At 46.3% G+C, this 19,477-nt stretch overlaps 1 protein-coding gene across 1 annotated transcript in view; it reads left to right on the top strand.

Annotated features, from left to right (window-relative positions):
• The window catches only part of LOC143775097 (uncharacterized), a 75,015-nt gene that overhangs the window by 30,136 nt on the left and 25,402 nt on the right, over positions 1 to 19,477 (top strand). The window lies entirely within an intron of this gene.

The following is a 19,477-nucleotide window of genomic DNA, read 5'->3' as shown; positions in this document are numbered from 1 at the left end:
CTTTAGTACTATCAGCCAATAATTGTCCTTGAAGTGGTGTATTAACCACTTTAACCCTCACATTGCAACATTGCTTCACCCTGGAAAAAGCAACATACAATTGACCATGGGCAAAAGCAGGTTCTGGTAGATAAATGCCAACTCGATGGAGGGTCTGGCCTTGAGATTTATTTATGGTCATTGCAAATGCGGGCTTGATGGGAAATTGTCTCCGTCTTAATTTAAAAGGTAATCCAGTCTCTGATGGACACAAATCAATTCGTGGAATGAATACCACATTTCCTGCTGCTGACCCACTAATTACTTTAGCCAGTATGATATTGGCATGTAAGGCAGTGACAATGAGCCGCGTACCATTGCAGAGACCTTTGTTCGTGTTCAGATTACGTAATAACATGACAATGGTGCCAATTTTAAGTTTCAGCCGATGTGAAGGCATTCCAGTTGGTGTTAGTGAATTCAAAAACTCAAGTGGGTATTGATCGAGGTCATCAGCTTCATCAGGATCGATGGAATCATCACTGATATATTCAGTATAGTCACCTATCAATAAATCCATGACTTGGGAATTGACTTTCTCAACGTCCTCATTTTTTGGACATAAAATTGCATGAGATGCAGCTGTATTTATGCTTTCGGTGTCATTCACATCAATACAAAGATTATCTCCAAAAATTTCAATTATTAAAGAGCCAGTGCATACCATGTCTGGAGGAATTTCAATTACATCATCTCCAAGGTTATGTTCATTAGATAGTTCACCATTTCCCAGTTGAAGCAACCAACTGCTGTAGTGAGGATCAATGGAGCGCATGTTGTTAATAAGTGGCAGGCGAGTAAAATGTTGCCAGTGTTGTGAATATTTTATACAGCTCTCTACAACATCAGTTCTTGTCCCATGAGGGATGACAGGAAGACATTGTCTAAAGTCGCCTCCAAAAACAATCACTTTACCTCCAAACGGTGTTTTTTCTTTGTGAGCTACATTTGTTGTCATGACATCACGTAAAACTCTATCAATGACATGCAATGCATATTTGGATAGCATTGTGCACTCATCAATAATAAAAAGTTTAGTGCTGTGCAAATCTTTTGCTGCATCGGTATCATTCTTAATCCTGGAAACAGATGTTTCATTCACAGGAATTGGAATCCCATAAAGAGAATGAATGGTTCGTCCACCTTGTAGCAAGTTGGCGGCAATTCCAGTAGTGGCAGCAGGTGACACAATGTCTCCTTGTCCTCTTAGCTGATGTAGGAGTAGATGATATAGGTACGTTTTTCCGCTGCCACCAGGACCATCAAGGAAAAAACACTTTGCTGTAGAATTAGTGTCTTCTAAAGCTTGAGTGATAGCATCAAAAGCAAAAAGTTTGTCCTCATTTAGAGTAGCTTTCATTTCAGCAGCTGCTGATAACTCATAATCTTTATCATACTGTGGGAGGAGGTGTTGTTTCTTGACTGGACGTGGCAAATTAAAATCAGTATAAGTTTTGCCATGAGCTTTAAGAACATGTTGGACATCTGTCATAGCATAGCCTTCACAATTGACACACTCCAGAGTGTCGGAGTGGTATGCATAGCAGTAGTCTTCTACAAAGTGTTCCTTAAATTCATCCCATAAGTCCCGAGGTTTAGCTGGAGGACCAAAAATACAAATGTAGGCAAACATGTCACGTAGCTGTGCTGGCATGTTGAGAATACTGGCATCAAGTAATGTATTTCTCCACAGACTATCATCAAATAGTAAGCCAAGAGCTAATGCCGCATCTTTGAAGGTTTCATGTGTGACTCCGTGTACAGTTTTTATGCTGTCAAAACTGGTTGCACCTTTGACATGTAACAATAACAATCTTAAATAGTAGCGTTCTTGGTCTTTCACACTGACAGTATACATTCGTCCAATCACAGAACCACCTGCTCGCTTTCTATCTTCCCAAGAACCTTCTTTCCAAACATAGTTTTCAGGAATTTCACGGTATAAATAAATATGAGCATGATGGTCATTCTGATTAAGCTTGAAGTAGGCCATAAGTGTAGAATTTTGATGGAGCTTTTGTTTGATGTTTCCAATAGAGTCATCCTCATGAAAATAGAGTGGCTGAGAATGCGGTAGATGTACAGCAAGGCGAATGATGCTATGAGATTGTTTATGCATTGGATATGAGAATATTCGCCAAGCTGCCTCTGGTGCACTGACATATCTTGAATCCATGAATTGGTGTGTTTCATCATGTTGGATGTTAGTCTGGCAGATTTCAAGATTGGCTTTATCATGTCCTTTGTAGACGTATTTAAATAAATATTTCACAGCCTGAATGGAACCACAAACTTCGACATTTATATGGCACTTGTATTTTAATAGCAGGAACGGATTATATGGAACCACCCACGAATTGTCAATCATGTTAGAATGGTGTTGAAAAGATGGGCCAAAGTGTCTGCGATAAGTAGGATAGGCAACCTTAGCTATGATGGTTCTTGGTTGCAAATCTTTAGGGAAACCTTTTGTACACTTCCCCAGATCCATACAGGGAGAATTTGGGTTGTGTTCTCCACACGGACCATGAATCATATGTTGGAGAACAATTTTATGGAGCTGAGGGTAGTGGGTAGGATTGGGAATTTCAGCCCACACTGTATTGTCTATGTCCTCCTCAGTCCTTAATTTGGAGTTGCTGTCCAGAATAATCAAAATGTGAGCGTGTGGAAGGCCACGTTTTTGAAATTCAATTACATGAACCATAGCGCAAACTTTCCCAAATAATCCGTTGTTAATGTCTTTTAAGAGTGCTTCCAGTTTTATTTTGAAAACACGTGCCACCAAATCAGGTCTATGTTCCACACGCTGCCAAGGTTCCAAATTCTCAGTAATCTCATTCCATTTCGGATTGCAGGTCATGGTGATGAATAGATCAGGACGACCATATTTAGTCACAATAGCCATGGCATCCTGGTACCGCTGCTGCATATTCCTGGGACTGCCTTCAAACGAAGATGGTAAAATGACCGTTTTTCCAATGGGGATGCCCTTCTCAATGGATTTTTTCTGGAGATGTTCCTGGAGTACACAATAATCCTCTACTTTCAAATCCTTTTGGTGTTGACGGATATAATTTAGGCGATTTGCCTCGATTTTCACATAAGCATCCACTAAGTACTGCTGAGTGAGTTTGCCACCATTCAGGAGTGGATTAAACTGATTACGGACAGACAGCACATAGCAGTAATATTGCAGTTGTGTAACTCTGCGTGGACTTTGCCCTTGTTGCTTGAGGCCATCATGCCAGCCCTGGTCTCCGTAAGGGAAAAATAAAGGATAGAGTAAAGCATCTAAATTACTGTGTAGAATGCTGACCTGTTGTGTTCTTGGCGCCAAAGGATTTTTGGGGTCCGGTTGTAAATGTATTAAAATATCACGATTAAATGGTGGCTCTCCATTGTCATTTTCAAATACGACAGCAACTTCATTGACAGTTGGATTATTATATCGGCGAGGGTCTTGATTCCGATCTTGTTTAAGGGCCATGATGATATTTGGCATGAGAGTGCCATTAGCTTCAGCTTTAAGATGTTCTTCATGTTCCACATCTCGTAACATTTTGTAGGCAGCAACAAAGGGATTCACATTGTCTAACTGAAGAGCAATTATACTCATCAAAGTGGGATGACATTTTTGATTTTGTTCACAGTTTAAACGTTGTTCATTCGCGGTAGCGGTATCCAAAATATACAGTTGGGCATAAGCTGGAACTTGATCATCACTGGGATGTAGGGTTCCAGTACGATGATATATTTGTCCATGTATACGGAAACAGTAAGGGCCATGTCCAGGTGGAGGGGATATATTGGCACCCATGGAGGCGAAAGCAAATGAGCTGTTAATACTACGAATATTTTCCATGAGATTCTTACTGAACTCACTCTCCCCTGTCAGCAATCGTTTAAAGACCTCGGGATATTGGGGTATAGGTATATGCACTTTACTCTTGTGACAACACAGAGTAAAATTTTTATCTGCTGGTATCTCAGCATTAAAATGTAATGCTTGACAATGTTCACATAAATAGTTCATAGGACCACAGGAGTGTTCTACTATGGTACTGTCATCATTAGTAAAACCTGTAGGATGTTGAGGTACAGGTTGTGGTAACGGAGCATTGGAATGTTTCTTTAAGCCAACATATATAAAGCGTGGACCTGGTAGAGGATCTTCACTGTCCACAGATTCAATCACTGAGGAGTTGGAAGGTGTATCGTGATCAGGGTTTATTAATATGGAGGTGCAAGCGTTTTTTTTGCGCCATTCACGGCGTGCACCAGCTGCATTTGGTAATGGTTTGTTTGTTGCCTTAGAAGAGTCAGGTGTGAAGCATGTCTTATAAGCAGACTTAACGGTGTACAGGCGACGGCGTTTATCATTTGGAGTGTAAGTAGGACAGTGTTTGCGCTTACGTGCAGATTTACCAACGGTTAAAGGAGCTTGAGGCTGCACACATTCTATGAATGGAGACAAAGAAGTTGTATTGTGGGCAGAATCTATGACTGAGGATGTGGAAATATTATGTTTGCAACGTTGAGAGCGTGCAGCAGCAGCTTTATTACTTAATCGATTAGTTTTGTCCTCAAAAGACTCATTAGTAATGCGTTTATTGCAAGCAGCATTAACAGTGTCCAGGCGCTTCTGTCTGTCCTCTGTAGTCTCGTTAGCACGCTGTTTGCGCTTACGTGCGGCATCGGCGGCTTTTCGCTCTGCGTCATTGGTATACTTATTATCAGACCTGATGTTACGTGCGCCATCAGCAGCTTTGGGCTCTGTGTCATTAGTATACTTAACAGTATCCAGGCACTTGCATCTATCCTCTGTACTCTTGTTAACACGCTGTTTGCGCTTACGTGCGGCATCGGCGGCTTTTCGCTCTGAATCATTACCATACTTTATATCAGACCTGATCTTACGTGCGCCATCAGCAGCTTTGGACTCTGTGTCATTACTATACTTAACAGTGTCCAGGCGCTTGCATCTATCCTCTGTACTCTTGTTAGCACGCTGTTTACGCTTACGTGCGGCATCGGCGTCTTTTTGCTCTGCATTATTAGTATACTTTATATCAGACCTAATCTTACGTGCGCCATCAGCAGCTTTGGGCTCTGTCATTAGTATCCTTACTATTAGAGCTCATGTTGGCTAAGCTAAACAGCTTTAAGCGTGGTGGTGGCAAACAACAGGTTAATAAGAGGCAGTGTCAGGTAGTAGGAAAATAGCCAGTTAATAATAGGCAATAGTTCTTTGCAGGAATACAGATATTAATAAATAGGCAGTTTATATTGCAGAGAAATTGCTGGGCAATAATGGACAATGTCCTTATGTGGCAAATAATAGAGCAATATACCCAGTGTGGCAAAGAAGAGGTTAATAAACGACAGTCTCTCAGTATAACAGTCAGTGAATAATAGGCAGTATATGGAGAAAACACCAAACAAAAGTTCAAAATTGGTGTGAAAATGTCACTGAACCACTTCACAACTAAATATATATAGTTTTGGTAAATGGTATTATCATTTTTTTGACGAAATTCAGCAGGAGCTTGAAGAGCGACGTCACTGGGACCGCCTCCACACAGTAGAAACTTGCTGTGAGGTAAAAATTCAAAAATCACACCAAAATGGCGGGCGGAGTGTGTCACAGTACGGCACATTTCTGATTGGTCGCTCGCGGCAGGCGGCAACCAATCAGAAAAGTGCCGCGCACCACGAAGGCATATATCTTTGTCCACCCTGAGCGGGTGTAGGACGCTGGTGACGTCACTTATCTCCGGACATTATCTCCGGACAAAGCCACGGAAGTTGGCACAAATTGCCGGAAGTAGTATTCTAGGCAATTATATATTAGATTGTCCTGTCACCAGCCATGTGTACGATTATCGGCCGAAAGCCTCTCTGGAACCAATAATCACCCCATGTAAAGGTATCTTTATAAGTTAAAGATTCAGAATACTATGACTTTTATCATATCCTGAACAGTCAAGTTTTTTATGAACCGTTAAGGTTTTCTGGTTGAAGTAAAAAAAACTCTGAGTGTTTACAGTTTGAAACCATAAAATGTTGAAAAATTATGTCATTCTTTAATATATCACTCAATGGTGCTCATAAACGTGTCAAATTTGATCTATAATATACTTTAATATACGTTACTTTAATCTTTAATATACTTAAGAACAGGGCCCCAGACATCACACAGGGGGTCTGAAACACCGCACAGTGGTCCAAAATATCGCTGTGCTCTGCCTGGGGCCCAATATGCTGCCTGGGGCCCCTGTGCTCTGCCTGGGGCCCCATATGCTGCCTGGGGCCCCTGTGCTCTGCCTGGGGCCCCTGTGCTCTGCCTGGGGCCCCATGTTCTGCCTGGCGCCCCTGTGCTCTGCCTGGGGCCACTGTGCTCTGCCTGGGGCCCCATATGCTGCCTGGGGCCCCTGTGCTCTGCCTGGGGCCCCATATGCTGCCTGGGGCCCCTGTGCTCTGCCTGGGGCCCCATGTTCTGCCTGGGGCCACTGTGCTCTGCCTGGGGCCCCATAAGCTGCCTGGGGCCCCTGTGCTCTGCCTGGGGCCCCATATGCTGCCTGGGGCCCCTGTGCTCTGCCTGGGGCCCCATATGCTGCCTGGGGCCCCTGTGCTCTGCCTGGGGCCCCTGTGCTCTGCCTGGGGCCCCATGTTCTGCCTGGGGCCCCTGTGCTCTGCCTGGGGCCACTGTGCTCTGCCTGGGGCCCCTGTGCTCTGCCTGGGGCCCCATGTTCTGCCTGGGGCCACTGTGCTCTGCCTGGGGCCCCATAGGCTGCCTGGGGCCCCTGTGCTCTGCCTGGGACCACTGTGCTCTGCCTGGGGCCCCATATGCTGCCTGGGGCCCCTGTGCTCTGCCTGGGACCACTGTGCTCTGCCTGGGGCCCCATATGCTGCCTGGGGCCCCTGTGCTCTGCCTGGGGCCCCATATGCTGCCTGGGGCCCCTGTGCTCTGCCTGGGGCCCCTGTGCTCTGCTTGGGGCCCCATGTTCTGCCTGGGGCCCCTGTGCTCTGCCTGGGGCCACTGTGCTCTGCCTGGGGCCCCATATGCTGCCTGGGGCCCCTGTGCTCTGCCTGGGGCCCCATATGCTGCCTGGGGCCCCTGTGCTCTGCCTGGGGCCCCTGTGCTCTGCCTGGGGCCCCATGTTCTGCCTGGGGCCACTGTGCTCTGCCTGGGGCCCCATGGGCTGCCTGGGGCCCCTGTGCTCTGCCTGGGACCACTGTGCTCTGCCTGGGGCCCCATATGCTGCCCGGGGCCCCTGTGCTCTGCCTGTGGCCACTGTGCTCTGCCTGGAGCCCCATATGCTACCTGGGGCCCCTGTGCTCTGCCTGGGGCACCATATGCTGCCTGGGGCCCCTGTGCTCTGCCTGGGGCCCCATATGCTGCCTGGGGCCACTGTGCTCTGCCTGGGGCCCCATATGCTGCCTGGGGCCCCTGTGCTCTGCCTGGGGCCCCATATGCTGCCTGGGGCCCCTGTGCTCTGCCTGGGGCCCCTGTGCTGTGCCTGGGGCCCCATGTTCTGCCTGGGGCCCCTGTGCTCTGCCTGGGGCCACTGTGCTCTGCCTGGGGCCCCATATGCTGCCTTGGGCCCCTGTGCTCTGCCTGGGGCCCCATAGGCTGCCTGGGGCCCCTGTGCTCTACTTGGGACCACTGTGCTCTGCCTGGGGCCCCATATGCTGCCTGGGGCCCCTGTGCTCTGCCTGGGGCCCCTGTGCTCTGCCTGGGGCCCCATGTTCTGCCTGGGGCCACTGTGCTCTGCCTGGGGCCCCATAGGCTGCCTGGGGCCCCTGTGCTCTGCCTGGGACCACTGTGCTCTGACTGGGGCCCCATATGCTGCCTGGGGCCCCTGTGCTCTTCCTGGGGCCACTGTGCTCTGCCTGGGGCCCCATATGCTGCCTGGGGCCCCATATGCTGCCTGGGGCCCCTGTGCTCTGCCTGGGGCCCCTGTGCTCTGCCTGGGGCCCCATGTTCTGCCTGGCGCCCCTGTGCTCTGCCTGGGGCCACTGTGCTCTGCCTGGGGCCCCATATGCTGCCTGGGGCCCCTGTGCTCTGCCTGGGGCCCCATATGCTGCCTGGGGCCCCTGTGCTCTGCCTGGGGTCCCATGTTCTGCCTGGGGCCACTGTGCTCTGCCTGGGGCCCCATAAGCTGCCTGGGGCCCCTGTGCTCTGCCTGGGGCCACTGTGCTCTGCCTGGGGCCCCATATGCTGCCTGGGGCCCCTGTGCTCTGCCTGGGGCCCCATATGCTGCCTGGGGCCCCTGTGCTCTGCCTGGGGCCCCTGTGCTCTGCCTGGGGCCACTGTGCTCTGCCTGGGGCCCCTGTGCTCTGCCTGGGGCCCCTGTGCTCTGCCTGGGGCCCCATGTTCTGCCTGGGGCCACTGTGCTCTGCCTGGGGCCCCATAGGCTGCCTGGGGCCCCTGTGCTCTGCCTGGGACCACTGTGCTCTGCCTGGGGCCCCATATGCTGCCTGGGGCCCCTGTGCTCTGCCTGGGGCCACTGTGCTCTGCCTGGGGCCCCATATGCTGCCTGGGGCCCCTGTGCTCTGCCTGGGGCCCCATATGCTGCCTGGGGCCCCTGTGCTCTGCCTGGGTGTAGGACACTGGTGACGTCACTTATCTCCGGACATTAGCTCCGGACATTAGCTCCGGACAAAGCCACGGAAGTTGGCATAAATTGCAGGAAGTAGTATTCTAGGCAATTAATCTCCAGACATTAGCTCCGGACATTAGCTCCGGACATTAGCTCCGAACATTATCTCCGGACATTAGCTCCGGACAAAGCCACGGAAGTTGGCACAAATTGCAGGAAGTAGTATTCTAGGCAATTATACACTCACCGGCCACTTTATTAGGTACACCATGCTAGTAACGGGTTGGACCCCCTTTTGCCTTCAGAACTGCCTCAATTCTTCGTGGCATAGATTCAACAAGGTGCTGGAAGCATTCCTCAGAGATTTTGGTCCATATTGACATGATGGCATCACACAGTTGCCGCAGATTTGTCGGCTGCACATCCCAAAGATGCTCCATACAAGGCAGGATGGATCCATGCTTTCATGTTGTTTACGCCAAATTCTGACCCTACCATCCGAATGTCGCAGCAGAAATCGAGACTCATCAGACCAAGCAACGTTTTTCCAATCTTCTACTGTCCAATTTCGATGAGCTTGTACAAATTGTAGCCTCAGTTTCCTGTTCTTAGCTGAAAGGAGTGGTACCCGGTGTGGTCTTCTGCTGCTGTAGCCCATCTGCCTCAAAGTTCGACGCACTGTGCGTTCAGAGATGCTCTTAGGCCTACCTTGGTTGTAACGGGTGGCGATTTGAGTCACTGTTGCCTTTCTATCAGCTCGAACCAGTCTGCCCATTCTCCTCTGACCTCTGGCATCAACAAGGCATTTCCGCCCACAGAACTGCCGCTCACTGGATTTTTTTTCTTTTTCGGACCATTCTCTGTAAACCCTAGAGATGGTTGTGCGTGAAAATCCCAGTAGATCAGCAGTTTCTGAAATACTCAGACCAGCCCTTCTGGCACCAACAACCATGCCACGTTCAAAGGCACTCAAATCACCTTTCTTCCCCATACTGATGCTCGGTTTGAACTGCAGGAGATTGTCTTGACCATGTCTATATGCCTAAATGCACTGAGTTGCCGCCATGTGATTGGCTGATTAGAAATTAAGTGTTAACAAGAAGTTGGACAGGTGTACCTAATAAAGTGGCCGGTGAGTGTATATTAGATGTAATGACAGCCATCTCCCCAGTGCCTTTACCTGAAGAGTGCAGTGATTATTGACTTTCTATCTTTACCTGACTTGCAGCCCCATATCATCAATGACTGTGGAAATTTGCATGTTCTCTTCAGGCAGTCATCTTAAGGCCATGTTCACACGTTGTGGATTTTACCACGGATCTGCAGCGTTTTTGACGCTGCGGACCTGCAGCAGTTTTCCATGCGGTTTACAGTACCATGTAAACCTATGGAAAACCCAATCGACTGCACATGCTGTGGAAAAAAACGTGCAGAAACGGAACATTGTTTTTTCCGCAGCATGTCAATTCTTTGTGCGGATCTGCAGCGTTTCTGCACCCACTGACTTGCATTGAGTCAAGCACATCTGTAGCAAAACCGCAGATGTAAAAAAGATCTGCGGTTTAGCTGCAGGGGAAACGCTGCAGATCAGGAGGAGGGAAGTGTGGGCGGAGACTGTGCGTGTCTGTGTGTGCGGGCGGGGTCTGCGTGTGTGTTTGTGTGTGTGGGTCTGTGGGGGGCTGTCGGTGGTCTGTGCGGTGCTGTCGGTGGTCTGTGCAGGGCTGTCTGCCGTGTCTGTCGGGGGTGTGCGTGTGTGTGCGCAGGCATCGTCCGATGGGACTACAAGTACCATCTGGCTACGCCTGCTACAGTGACAGTGATTGACACATTAGCCAATGATGGGACAGTAGTAGTCCCATCATCCGAATGATATGTTGAATGTAAAAAACTCCCCCAAAAACCCACAAGCATATAACAGTACATAGACATACAACAGTATATATACCATACAACAGTACATACACCATACAGCATATACTGTAACAGTACATACAATATACAACAGTACATACCCACGATCACCTTGTCACCTTGATTCCCGAAGCCATTGTCACCTATAAAAAATATTAAAATAACAAACAAACCATATGCTCCCTGATCCGCAGATATCCAATTAATACGAGTGTCCCACGACGATCTCCCGTGGAGAGCAGCCACATTAGCTGATGCGACCGCTCTACAGGGGCTCCAGGAATACAATGACAGAAGGTATCCTTCCACCATGTATTCCTCCACTACTGTAAAAAATAGTTCCTAGTCTCACTTGTGGCACTGCTGTGTGGTAAAATTCCCACGCAGCTTTGCCATAAAGTGAGACCCTGAACTAAGGTAACCTCAGTGATGCACTGCTGGAGCCATTGTCTCCTGTCAGTGTGTCACTGAAGGTCTATAGAGCAGTGACATCACCCAATGTCACTGTTCTATAGGGGAGATCGTCCTGGGACACTCGTTATTAATTGGACTGCGTCGGACAGGGAGTAAACGGTTTATTATTTTTTATTTTTTGCAGGCGATCGAGTATGGTAAGTATGGTTAAATTAAGAATATTAAAATACTTTTTTCTGGCTGTGTCTTTATTTTTATTTTTTTAACTTTTTCACTACTATAAGATTAGTAATGGATAGGTGTCTTATTGACTCCTCTCCATTAATTATTAACCAGGCTTAATGTCACCTTACAATAGCAAGGTGACATTAACCCCTTATAACCCCATATCCCACCACTACTCGGGAGTGGGAAGAGAGGGGCTAAGTGCTGGAAATGGCACAACTTACATCTGGGGCGGCTAGGAGCTGGTGTTTGTAGCCTGGGGGGGGGGGCAATATCCATGGCACCTCTCTAGGCTATGAATATCAGCCCGCAGCTGTCTGCGTAGCCTTTCTGGCTATAAAATATAGGGGGACCCCACGTCATTTTTTTTGGGGGGGGTCGCTCTATTTTAATAGCCAGTAAAGGCTATTCAGACAGCTGCGGGTTGATATTCATAGCCTGGGAGGGGGCCATGGATATTACCCCCTTCCCAGGGTACAAATATTGGCCCCCAGCCGTCGGCTTTCCCCCTCTGGGGCAGAAAATTGCGCTGGAGCCCACGCCATTTTTTTCCTTTTTTTCCTTTTTTTTTTTTTTAAATTAAATGTTCATTAATAAACATAGGCCTTGCTATTATATATCTATGGATATATCCATAGATAAATCTATATATCTATAGATGGATAACTATGGCTAGATCTATCTATAGATATATTTATAGATAGATAGATATATCTATGCATCTATAGATATATCTATCTGGCTACTTTCACACATCAAGTTTTTGTCGTCAGGCACAATCCGGCGAGTTTTGAAAACAACGGATCCGTTTTTTTTTCCGCCGGATCCGTTTTTTCTCATACAGTTGTATTAGTGTCGGATTGCGCCTGATGGCCACACGTTTCATCCGTTTTTTTGCTGGATCCGTCAGAAAAGCTGTTTCCGGCGGACGGAGAAAACGTTTTTTTCTGTCTGGCGAAAAACGTATGAAACTGAGATGTGAAATGATGAATCCGGCCTCCGAATCCAGTTTTTCATGCATGTTTCCATTCAAATCAAGCAGGTTTTCCATTCTCTCTCTCAAAAAAACGGATCGGTTGCATCAGTTTTTCAATATTTGCAATGGATCCTGCCTGACTGAAAAAAACTGATGTGTGAAAGTAGCCTAACTATCCATATATCTATCTACATCTATCCATAGATATATCTATCTACATCTATACATCTCATTCCTTCTATCTATCTATCTATCTATCTATCTATCTATCTATCTATCTATCTATCTATCTATCTATCTGTCTGTCTCTGTCTGTGTGTAATGGAGTGTGGGTTGGACAAATGTAAAAGAGGAGGTTGGACAAGACGTGACATCACAAATCTTTTTTTTTTGTTCAATAATACATCTTTATTTAGCTTTCAAAAATGCATTAAAACCCCGCAAAAAACGCACAAAAAACGCACCTGCGTTTTCTGCCAAGAGCTGTGGATTTAGTGCAGAAATATCTGCAGGCAAATGTGCAATGTGTGCACATAGCCTTATAAATCTCATTGGAACAGCACCAAACAAAAGTTCCAGCATCATCACCTTGCCCAATGCAGATTCGTGATTCCTCACTGATTATGACTTTCATCCAGTCATCCACAGTCCACGATTGCTTTTCTCTAGCCAATTGTAACCTTTTTTTTTCTGCTTAGGTGTTAATGATGGCTTTTGTTTAGCTTTTCTGTATGTAAAAATCCCATTTCCTTTAGACGGTTTCTTACAGTTTGGTTACAGACGTTGACTCCAGTTTCCACCCATTCGTTCCTCATTTGTTTTGTTGTGCATTTCCTGTTTTGGAGACATATTGCTTGAAGTTTCCGGTCTTGACGCTTTGATGTCTTCCTTGGTCTACCAGTATATTTGCCTTTAACAACCTTCCCATGTTGTTTGTATTTGGTCCAGATTTTAGACACAGCTGAATGTGAACAACCAACATCTTTTGCAACATTGCGTGATGATTTACCCTCTTTTAAGAGTTTGATAATCCTCTCCGTTGTTTCAATTGACCTCTCGTGTTGGTCATGATTCATGTCAGTCCACTTGGTGCAACAGCTCTCCAAGGTGCGATCACTCCTTTTTAGGCTACTTTCACGCATCCGTCGGTACGGGGCCGTCGCAAACCGTCGGGCCGGTGTACCGACGGACGTTGTGCACAATTGTACACAACGTGGGCAGCGGATGCAGTCTTATGAAGCATCCGCTGCCCCTTATGAGTTCCGGGGAGGAGGGGGCGGATTCAACGTACGAAAAAACCTTACATTGAACGTTTTTTTTCGTCTCGACGGACCGCAAAAACACGACGCATCCGTCGCATGACGGATGCGACGTGTGGCCATCCGTCCCAATCCGTCCATTGCAGTGTATGGCCAAAAAACGGATCCTGCAGGTACATTTGCAGGATCCGTTTTTTTTAGCCATAACGACGGATTGCGACGGAGCACAGAAGACGGACGTGTGAAAGTAGCCTAAGATGCAGACTAAAAAGCAGATCTAATTTGATGCAGGTGTTAGTTTTGGGAATGAAAATTAACAGGGTGATTACATAATTTTTTCCTCAGAATTGAGTGATTCCATAATTTTTCCCCTATGCTTGGTTAAAAAAAGTACCGTATATACTCGAGTATAAGCCGACCCGAGTATAAGCCGACCCCCCTAATTTTGCCACAAAAAACTGGGAAAACTTATTGACTCGAGTATAAGCCTAGGGTGGAAAATGCAGCAGGTACCGGTGAATTTCAAAATTAAAAATAGATACTCCATACCGTTCATTATGGCCCCATAGATGCTCCACATAAAGCTGTGCCACATATAATGCTCTGCACCGTTCATTATGGCCCCATAGATGCTCCACATAAAGCTGTGCCATATATACAATGCTCTGCACCGTTGCCCCATAGCTGTGCCATATATATAATGCTCTGCACCGTTGCCCCATAGCTGTGCCATATATATAATGCTCTGCACCGTTGCCCCATAGCTGTGCCATATAGTGCTCTGCACCGTTGCCCCATAGCTGTGCCATATATATAATGCTCTGCACTGTTGCCCCATAGCTGTGCCATATAGTGCTCTGCACCATTATTGCCCCATAGCTGTGCCATATAGTGCTCTGCACCATTGCCCCATAGCTGTGCCATATAGTGCTCTGCACCATTGCCCCATAGCTGTGCCATATAGTGCTCTGCACCATTATTGCCCCATAGCTGTGCCATATAGTGCTCTGCACCATTGCCCCATAGCTGTGCCATATAGTGCTCTGCACCATTGCCCCATAGCTGTGCCATATAGTGCTCTGCACCATTATTGCCCCATAGCTGTGCCATATAGTGCTCTGCACCATTGCCCCATAGCTGTGCCATATAGTGCTCTGCACCATTGCCCCATAGCTGTGCCATATAGTGCTCTGCACCATTGCCCCATAGCTGTGCCATATAGTGCTCTGCACCGTCCATTATTGCCCCATAGCTGTGCCATATAGTGCTCTACACCGTCCATTATTGCCCCATAGCTGTGCCATATAGTGCTCTGCACCATTGCCCCATAGCTGTGCCATATAGTGCTCTGCACCATTGCCCCATAGCTGTGCCATATAGTGCTCTGCACCGTCCATTATTGCCCCATAGCTGTGCCATATAGTGCTCTGCACCGTCCATTATTGCCCCATAGCTGTTGCTGCTGCTGCAATAAAAAAAAAAAAAAAAAAAACATACTCACCTGTCTTGCTTGCAGCTCCTCGGCGCCATCTTCCCGGCGTCTCTCCGCACTGACTGATCAGGCAGAGGGCGGCGCGCACACTATATGCGTCATCGCGCCCTCTGCCTGAACAGTCAGAGCGGAGAGACGCCGGGAAGATGGCGCGACGCCCGGCGTGTGGAACGAGGACAGGTGAATATGTCATACTTACCTGCTCCCAGCGTCCCGCTCCTTCCCCCTGCCTGTCTTCGGTGCCGCAGCCTCTTTCTCTATCAGCGGTCACCGGCACTGCTTCATTAGAGGAATGAATTATGCGGCTCCGCCCCTATGGGAGGTGGAGCCGCCTATTCATTTCTCTAATGAGCGGTCCCACGTGACCGCTCAGGGGAAGAGGCTGCGGCACCGAAGACAGTATGACAGGCAGGGGGAGCGCCAGGATCGCCGGGACTAGGTAAGTATATCACAGTGCTCACCCGCCGACCCCACCACCGATCATGACTCGAGTATAAGCCGAGAGGGGCACTTTCAGCCCAAAAATTTGGGCTGAAAATCTCGGCTTATACTCGAGTATATACGGTAACCATTACTGACTGAACTCGAGCCTGGGAACTTTTCCGAATATTTTCCCAGGCTCGAGTTCATATGAGGACATCCAGCAGGGGGCGCATCACCGCGACTCAAGGTAACTACAGGACATTCCCCTGCACTCCATTCATTCCCCGTATGTATTTTTACAACCACGAGCACAGCTGCTTTAGCAGAGCTCCTGGGTGTAAAATGATTTAACCCCTTCAGATGCATTTACATCGTGGGACTTGCCAGAACGCCGGAAGGTATGGGATATTGTTGATTTTTTATTTTTCCTTTTTTACAGAATGAGGGTCTTCAGGTGGATTAAGAGAATAATAAAATATTACAACACCCTGTGTCTTTATATCATTAAAGTACTTTGTAATAATGTGTGTGTGTCTTATTAACCATTTTATACTATTGGATTAATAATGGATAGGTGTCATAATTGATGCCTCTCCATTATTAATCTGGCTTAATGTCACCTTACAATAGCAAGGTGACATTAACCCTTCATTACCCCATATCCCACGGCTACACTGCTTCCAAATGTGCCTTTTCTGGGGTGGCTGGGGGCAGATGTTTTTAGCCGGGGGGGGGGGGGGGGGGCAATAACCATGGACCCTCTCTAGGCTATCAATATCTGCCCTCAGTCACTAGCTTTACCACTCTGGGGGAGAAAATTGCGTGGGAGCTCACAACATTTTTTTCTGCGATTTAACCCTTTAATAGCTAGAGCGCACACATTTTGCACATACACACTACTAACACTAGTAGTGTGGAATATGCAAAAAAAAAAAAAAGGGATATGAGATGGTTTACTGTATGTAAACCATGTCTCATATGTCGGGTTTGGGAAGGAGATAGCAAAAGGCGACAATTGAATTACCGGCTTATATGCTATCTAGCACTGAATTAAATATAAATATATATGTATATATGTATGTGTATATATATATATATATATATATATATATATATATATATATATATATATATACACATACTAGCTGAAGAGCCCGGCGTTGCCTGGGCATAGTAAATATCTGTGGTTAGTTATAGCACCTCACTTCTCTTATTTTCCCATCACGCCTCTCATTTTCCCCATCACATCTTTCATTTTCTCCCTCACACCTCTCATTTTCCCCCTCACTCCTCTTATTTTCCCCCTCACTCCTCTCATTCCCCCCTAACACTTGTCATTTCGACCTCACATCTGTCATTTTCCGATCACTCCACTATTTTCCCTCACTCCTCTCATTTTGCACTCACACCTTTTAATTTTTACCTCACACCTCTCATTTTCACCTCAGTATATACATGTTTGTCATCTCCCTTATATATAGTATACACCTGTATGTCATCTCCTGTATATAGTATATACCTGTATGTCATCTCCACTGTATATAGTATATACCTGCTGTGTGTCATCTCCCCTGTATATAGTATATACATGCATGTCATCTCCTCCTATATATAGTATATACCTGTATGTAATCTCCTCCTGTATATAGTATATACCTGTGTGTCATCTCACCTATATATAGTATATATCTGTGTGTCGTCTCCTCCTGTATATAGTATATACCTGTATGTCATCTCCTATACATAGCATATACCTGTATGTCATCTCCTCGTGTATATACTATATACCTGTAGGTAATCTGCTCCTGTATATAGTATATACCTGTGTGTCATCTCCTCCTGTATATACTATATACCTGTAGGTAATCTGCTCCTGTATATAGTATATACCTGTATGTCATCTCCTCCTGTATGTAGTATGTACCTGTATGTCATCTCCTCCTCTATATAGTATATACCTGTGTGTGTCATCTCTCCTGTATATAGTATATATCTGTGTGTCATCTCCTCCTGTATATAGTATATACCTGTGTGTCATCTCCCCTGTAAATAGTATATACCTGTGTGTCATTCATCTCCTCCTGTATATAGTATATATCTGTATGTCATCTCCTGTATTAGACCTCGTTCACACGTTATTTGGTCAGTATTTTTACCTCAGTATTTGTAAGCTAAATTGGCAGCCTGATAAATCCCCAGCCAACAGTAAGCCCACCCCCTGGCAGTATATATTAGCTCACACATACACATAATAGACTGGTCATGTGACTGACAGCTGCCGGATTCCTATATGGTACATTTGTTGCTCTTGTAGTTTGTCTGCTTATTAATCAGATTTTTATTTTTGAAGGATAATACCAGACTTGTGTGTGTTTTAGGGCGAGTTTCGTGTGTCAAGTTGTGTGTGTTGAGTTGCGTGTGGCGACATGCATGTAGCGACTTTTGTGAGATGAGTTTTGTGTGGCGACATGCGTGTAGCAACTTTTTGTGTGTCGAGTTGCATGTGACAGGTTAGTGTAGCAAGTTGTGTGCAGCAAGTTTTGCGCATGGCGAGTTTTGCGCGTGGCGAGTTTTATGTGTGGTGCCTTTTGAGTATGTGCAAGTTTTGTGTGAGGCAACTTTTGCATGTGTTGCAACTTTTGTGCATGTGGCAATTTTTCCGTGTGTGCAAGTTTTGCGTGTGGCGAGTTTTCCATGAGGTGAGTTTTGCACGTGTGGCGAGTTTTGCATGTTGGAGAGTTTTGCGCGTGGCGAGTTTTGAGCGGCGACTTTTGTGTTTCGACTTTTATGTGGCGAGGTTGGTGTGTGTGTGGTGAAATGGGCGCTGAGGGTGGTATATGTGTTCGAGCACGTGGTAGTGTGTGGCGCATTTTGTGTGTGTGTTCATATCCCCGTGGTGGTGTGGTGATTATCCCATGTCGGGGCCCCACCTTAGCAACTGTACAGTATATACTCTTTGGCGCCATCGCTCTCATTCTTTAAGTCCCCCTTGTTCACATCTGGCTGCTGTTAATTTGCCTCCAACACTTTTCCTTTCATTTTTTCCCCATTATGTAGATAGGGGCAAAATTGTTTGGTGAATTGGAAAGCGCGGGGTTAAAATTTCACCTCACAACATAGCCCATGACGCTCTCGGGGTCCAGACGTGTGACTGTGCAAAATTTTGTGGCTGTAGCTGCGACGGTTCAGATGCCAATCCCGGACATACACACATACACACACACATTCAGCTTTATATATTAGATATATTTGTGTCTCAATGACCTATATATATATATATATATATATATATATATATATATATATATATATATATATATATATATATATATATATATATATATATATATATATAGAGATAGATAGATAGATAGATAGAGAGCGAGAGAGAGATACTGTATATATGTTTTAACGAACATTTGAGCACATAGATCCATTAGATGTCGGTTTTGCAATTCTGCGAAAAAATCTCGCAGTACTGATGCCATACGGATTACATACGGGGGATGCCATGCGCAAGATACGCTGACACACCCTGCCTACGGATGACATACGGATCACTATTTTGGGAACATTTCTGCGTATTACGGCTGTAAAAAACGGACCGTATTTTCATACGCTGAGTGTGACGCCGGCCTTAAACAACTGAATGAACATCCTCCAAGGCCAGTGATTCCATAATGTTTGCCAGGGGTTGTATAAGTGTATTCAGATAGAGCTGTCAGTGTCTGATTAGGACCACCCACTTGTCTGAAAGGCTCTGAAGGTGCAGAGAATAAAACCCACGTTATTCTGTAGCTGTATATCAATTTGCTCAGCGCTTCCTGCTTTACTTATGGGGTCTCATAGACATCAGTGATGTTTCTCCAACATAGAGAGTGGACTGATTTTCACCAGTGTTTTGGATCAGATTTTTGTCAGTGTTTGGTCCTTGTGGCAGTTTTTTCCATCAGAGATTCATCAGGATTTTTTTTTTTTTTTGCAGCAGGATGTTTTCTCCAGCTCCTCCTGTCAAGCTAACATAAAATAGGACATCACACAGATTGCACAGAGGTGGCATCCAAGTGCTGTCGTATTTATTTTCACAGACCGATAGACTTGTGTTAGCAAGTTCAATCCGTGACTCTGATCA

This window comes from Ranitomeya variabilis, chromosome 5 (assembly GCF_051348905.1).
Source record: "Ranitomeya variabilis isolate aRanVar5 chromosome 5, aRanVar5.hap1, whole genome shotgun sequence".
Taxonomy (NCBI): domain Eukaryota; kingdom Metazoa; phylum Chordata; class Amphibia; order Anura; family Dendrobatidae; genus Ranitomeya; species Ranitomeya variabilis.
Note: the sequence above shows the minus strand (reverse complement) of the source record. Positions and strands in the feature narration are given on the sequence as shown.